The sequence below is a fragment of the Crocodylus siamensis genome, chromosome 2 (genome assembly GCF_052110815.1).
Source record: "Crocodylus siamensis isolate JL-2025a chromosome 2, ASM5211081v1, whole genome shotgun sequence".
NCBI classification, from domain to species: domain Eukaryota; kingdom Metazoa; phylum Chordata; order Crocodylia; family Crocodylidae; genus Crocodylus; species Crocodylus siamensis.
This window is the reverse complement of record NC_143396.1, coordinates 267,327,227-267,333,394: the sequence shown is the minus strand read 5'-3', so window position 1 is coordinate 267,333,394 and position 6,168 is coordinate 267,327,227. Positions and strand designations below refer to the sequence as shown.

The 6,168-nt window shown below is 45.3% G+C and overlaps 1 pseudogene; it reads right to left on the bottom strand.

Annotated features, from left to right (window-relative positions):
• Window positions 1-1,406: 1,406 nt before the first annotated feature.
• On the bottom strand, window positions 1,407-3,817 carry LOC149872155 (uncharacterized; annotated as a pseudogene).
• Window positions 3,818-6,168: the final 2,351 nt, after the last annotated feature.

Below are 6,168 nucleotides of genomic sequence, written 5' to 3'. Positions count from 1 at the left end.
ACATTCAGAGGATTCCAACAGTGAGTGACAGGTGCCAAGATTTTTACATTATGAACTAGTTCTAAACATCAACAATGCCAATGGAAAGCTTCCCTACTTAAACAGGAGAGACAGCTATCATTCAGAACTTCGCAGCATCCCGGGTCCCCAATTTCTGCTGCTCCACCCCTCCCCTCCCCCTGTGATTCCTTGTGGCTGCCCACACTATCTGTCCCATGGGAGCAGCCAGGAAAGGGTTAACCTGCTTGCCCAGTTACAAGTAACCAGTGAAGAGTCAGGGGGGGAGCCCCAAGGGGCAGGGGGAGACGGGCAGGAGCTGAAGGAGGACTGAGGGAGCTCCAAGAGGTAGGGGAGAAGAAGAGTGGGGGGGGGGGGTTCCTACCTTTCAGTCTTCCAGGCCCCTGCTGGCCTAAATGTGTGATTGTTGCATACTTGAGCTAGCACTAACACCGATCAACATTTGTGTGACTCAGTGTAAGGAGTAACAAGGCCCGGAGAAGCAGCAGGGTACGCCATTATAATTGTTACCAAAAGTTCCTCTTTTTTCCAGTGGGCACAAATCCAACAGGTAGAGTTTGTTAATTCAGCCATGATACTGAAGTGTTCTGGTGTAAGTCTTCATAAAGCCTCATGCACTTTTCTTCCCACATCACAGCAGCCCAGAGGGAATAGAGCAGAATGCTTACCAGCTGTTGACCTCCCACAGTTTATTTCTCAAATGGCTCTTAGCTGCTATGGCTAAGCATTCAAGCACTTGGTTCACCCAGAGCCTCACTTCAACTCTCAAGAGCATCTCCTTGATAGCAGACTTCTCCAAGCTGTGTTGTGTTCTAAGTAAGTTCCTTTGGCCAGAGAGGATCAGTAAGTCCAAGCTGCATTCTGCAGCTTACCCAGCCTCTGGCTTTTCATATGGATCCATGAACTCACCATAAGGTAGACAGAATCCAGAGCTGTGGAAGGAACAGCCAAGAGAATTCCACACCCTGTGCAGTTAACTTTGCATGTAGACCATAATCCACTATAGTGGGGGCCTGATTCTCCCCTGTTTTATACTTCGTGCAACAGCTGACACCAGTGCAAGCTGGGGGCAAGGCACTGTACAAGCAGAATACTAGGATTTGCAATAACTAGGGACCTACCTAAGTTGTGGTAAAACAATGGGTTTTTCAGAGGCCATTCATGGCATGCAGAGACAATTTTGCAGTCTTTTTTGGTGAGCCTCCCCCCGTCACGAGCACCACTGACTGGCTGAAGGGCCCCTGGAGTCCCACCCCTTACTGCTGTTTAACTAAGAGGAAAAACTACCTAAATATCAAATACCACATTCTTATAAATCTAAATATTAAATTTAAATCCAAATTGAAATACATTATGAATATAAATTTATACACAATATGAATTGTAACTGATATCAACATAATTTATTAGTGTTCTACAAAAATGTTAATAATACTAAATAATGCTAACCTTGATAGAAACAATTCATGTTAGTTGTTAAACACTAGCATGCAGCATCCACCAGCAGTTGCAGCTGACATCCTGTCTCTGCAGTGTGAACACTTGTCCATACACTGAGATTACACGTTCTGCATCCACTGAATTGGTTGGAATGGTAAGGCAGAGTATTGCCAAGTTGTAGAGATGTGGAAATTGATCAGAAACAGACTCCCAAAACACATTTACAGTCAAAGGCATCTGGTATTCTTTGACAAAGTTCACGCTCAGGCTCTTTCTGCTATCCAGGGATTGATTTCAGTAGCTGAGGAGCAAAAATCAGAAAAGGCACTTAGCTGGGGTAAAAAAAAGTCAAACAGCACTAAAAAAAAGGAGGCAGCTGGTTGTCTAAACCACAGTGGTAGTGACTGATTATACTCAATTTAACTTTGCAGCTATTACCTGGAACAGTTTTTGTCTCCATTGGTTTTCATGCTGATAGTTTGAAAATGGTTGTGATGCAATGTCTTCAGCCCAACTTATCAAATCCACCAGCTTGTTGTGTGCTTGGTGGATCAAAGCCTGCTGACTTGCAAACCATGTTACAAGCTCCGTGAACTGGATCACATTTTCAGCCACAAACTTAACTTGATCTTCAAGGTCACCCTGTCTTAAGAAATCACATAGTTTAAGCATGCACTGGATGCTGGGTGCAATTTCAATCTCCTTGCACACAAATTGCTGGTAGTACTTCATATACTTCGCATGGTAACAAACTGCATTAAACCACAAATTCCACCTTGTATGCTGGCTCTGGTGGAAGCGATAGTTACATGTGGATCCCCACTTTCATTGGTGATGGACTCCCTGTATCGAAGCTTATAGCCTCTATAATGTTTGAACACTTTTTACAAAGAGGAAACCAGACTATCCACATCAGGAAAACGTGCATGTCAGATGTCACTTCCTTTAAAAAACAAACAAACAAACAAACAAAAAAAAACCAACACAGGATTGTGTGCATTGCAGGTGACATGAATTGTATTGGGCATCATTCCATGGAGCACATCAGAGAAAGCTTTGCACATACACGTTGCATTATCAGACAGAAATGCTGAGATCTTGTTCAATTCTAAGCTGTAGTTTACAACAGCCTCCACTACAGCTTATGCCGTGGTAGAAAAAATGATAGATGTGAGGTGAACCAGCTCTGTTTGAAAAATAGGCAGGTCGTGGTTTGTCCAGCTCCCAGGTACAAATAAAATGTGAGGACCATAGTTATATTGGGCATCTGTTGCTTCCTCTGCTACAATCAAGACTGACTGAAATTCTGCCATTGCAGATTCCATAGACTGAACAAGTGAAGTAATTGCTCCTGGTAGATAATCATGACAAAGCTTGTTCGCACATGGGAAACTGCCAGCAGTTGGCATGTTTTTTCAACTGGCCCCTTAATTTAGGGTTATCAATTTTCTTCAGAGGAATGTCGGAGGCAGTACATGCCTCTGCTTGCAAGAATGTAGCTTCTCTTCCTGTCAAGCTACTTTCAGTGGTTCTTTCAAAGATGGAAAACATAGTTGCTTATTTCTTGCTCTAACCTTCAGCTCTGACTTTGCAGCATCCTTTTGATGGAAAAAATTGCGGTCCGTTTCTTGGAGGCCACTAAAATCACAGACACACACTCATTTAGCAGCACAAAAGGTGTATTTGCAAATAGGGTCAGAGCAGAGTCAAAAACTCAGATTACTCTGAATCCACCAAGGAATTTTTGCAGGCTGTATTTATCTTTTTCCTCCTGGGCACGTGTGCAGAAACAGGAACTCTTACAGCTCATTTCTGTTTCATACAAACATATATGTGGTTACATCACTACATCCATCACATGTATATTATAATTAACTACTTAAGTATGCAGGGCGGAGAGGTAAATATGCATCACCTAATTGAGCATGCTCAGAGAATACTATAGGTCACCAAGAGTTTAAACCCCCCACTTTCAAGGACACAGTCAGTTGAATTCCAGCTTCTGTAATCTGCATGAGAAAGGCTAGGGAGAAGCTGGGGGAGAGTCTGCGATTTAGTATGAGAAGAGCTGTGGCAAGGCTGGGCAAGGAGAAAAGTCCTTGGCAGTGTTTCTTTCTTATCAGGTGCAAGATGCAAGCTGTGCATTTCTAACAATACTCCATTTCTAACACTTTCACTTTATATGTGATTCAGACTCTAAATGCCTATCAATGTTGTTTTTCCGCAACCCATCCAGAGTCAGGTTGCACAATGAACAAAACAATTTACCACTATCTGCATGCAAGGTTCCTATAAGGAACTGCCTTACATCCTGAGCTGAAATGTATTTAGTTTTCTTGGATTTCTTTTCACTCATCATCTTCAGACTGCAGCATTGCTGCAGAATGCACATGGCTTCCTAAAAGATGGCACCAAAACCTTTTGCTTTCCTAACTGGAGTCTTCACTGAGTCTGTCACTAGCTCAGCCTCTTAGTACCACTCTCTCAAACGACGTACCCTATGGCTGCAGGGATTGCTTTGCTTGCTTTGTATTCTGTTTTTATTTTTTTCAGGCAATTCTGTGCAAAATTCTGGAAAACACCATTTTTGTGGCAATTGTGAAAAACACCATTTTTCATTGTTTCTGTGAAAACTGTGAAACTACAATTTAAGTAGGTCCTTATCAAGAACTGTATGAGGTGCAACATGAGGAGACGCAAACTCACTGCCCAGTATCTGCATGCAAATGCCAGTTCCTGAAAGGCAGACAATGTACAGACTCCATAATTCACTTGGTTCCTTTTCCTTATCAGCACCAACTTAAGAACAAATATTGATAGCTACATGCTGCCAGTTCTGAATGGAAATCATGGCATTGGTACTGAAAATTAAATAATAAAAATAAAGTAGCAAGCCTACAGGTTGTTTTTTTAAAACTAAGATCATTTTTACAAGCAGTAGCATAACATGGAGTGGGCAAGTAGTGCGCATGTTCCAGGGAAGGAGCAACAGAAAGCTGGGGGAAGGGCTGCCTTACTCTAGGGCTACTCAGTGCAATCTACCCTCTCTGCTGCCTGTGCACTGCCTTCCCTCGCTCTGTCAGCACTTTCCAGCTCCAGGAAGCTGCTGGCACAGCACAAAGTGTTCTGGAAACTGCAGTTTTGTGAACTAGCAATGAAGTTGTCTGCTGCCAGGGGAGAACTAATCTTGTTTTGCCACCAAATACCATACAGCATTTTCTGCCCCAAGGACATGGTTTTTGGTGGTAAAAAAATGGGGTGAAAGTTTTCTCCTGGCAGTAGCAAACCTCCACTGCCAATTTAGACAACTACAATTCCCATAATACCGTCCACTCTGTGACCCACCACTTGGCTCTCTACTCTGTTGCTGACTGAAAGGGAAGGGAGGGATGGAAGGAGGCCGGGGTGGCTGGCCAGGGTGTCTCTTTTCCATGCTACACTTCTATTTACATGTTAAACATAGACCTAGAATCCTGGAGTTTGCCTTAATCTGTCCTTGATCCCTAGAAGTAGACTCAAACATGCTACAAACCTACATTTTAAACATTTCCATTTAATATAGCAAATGTAGTGGGATTTACCCTTATAGTGCAGAATTGCTATAGCAATCACAACAACCATATACAATACCCTTTATAAATTATTTTTTAGATATGATGTCCCCAGCTATTTGTCTTTATTCATGGAAGAATGGGTAATTAAGGAGAATGTAGAACACTTTAAGAGGGGTGGACAAAATCCAGCCAAAAGGGCTGGATCTGGCCTGTGGCAGACTCCATTTCCCAGCAGGTCCTGTGGTGGCAGCTCCTTCTGGCTGCTACTGCTGGACCCAGCCCTGCTGCCCTGCACCCGCTTCTGTGGCGGGACCCAAGCAGGCAGTGCACACAGCTGGGATGGGGCTGTGGCCAGGAGCAAGACAGACAGACAGAGCTGGAGAAACCAGGATCTTGGGGTGCTGATAACATGGGGCCAGGGCTGGTGCAGATCCACTGCCTGCATGCCCCTGCAATGAACATGGGTTCTGTGGGCAGGGGCATGCATGGAGCAGATCATGGCTCAGCCCCAGCCCTATGCTGTCAACACCCCAATATCCCACCCCTGGCCCCAGAGCAGCATCCTGCCCATGTAGCTCCTGACTGGTTTCCATGGAAACACCAGGATCACAGGGCTGTAAAAGGCAGAGTTGTGATGCACTTCCTGTATTACCCTGCCTGTAGAACCAGGGTTCAGGCCTAGCCCTAGCCCCATGCAGTCACGGTCTCACGATCCCGGAGTTTCCATGGAGACTGGCTGGGTGATGGACACATAGTTGGGCAAGGACCCGCTCCTGGCCTAAGGCTGTGATCTTAGGGCAGTGACAGCACAGGGATTGGGCTAGGGTAGCATCGCAATCCACTCCCTGTACACCCCTGCCCATGGAACCCACACTGTCACTGCCCCAAACTCCCAGGGTCTCCCCAGCCCCACCCACCCGTCTTGCTCTTGGCCATGGCCCCATCTTGGCTGCCCAGTTGTGTGCCCTGCCTGCATAGGTCCTGTGTCCAGCAGTGGATGCAGGCAGATAGGTTGGGGTGCCCGGGCAGTGAGGCTGGGTCCAGCACTGGGAACCAAAGGAGCCATCACTGCAGAGGCTGCCAAGAAATGGAGACTGGCAATAAGCCAGGTCCAGCATTTTGCCCACCCCTACTTAAGATCCATGCACTGAACTAG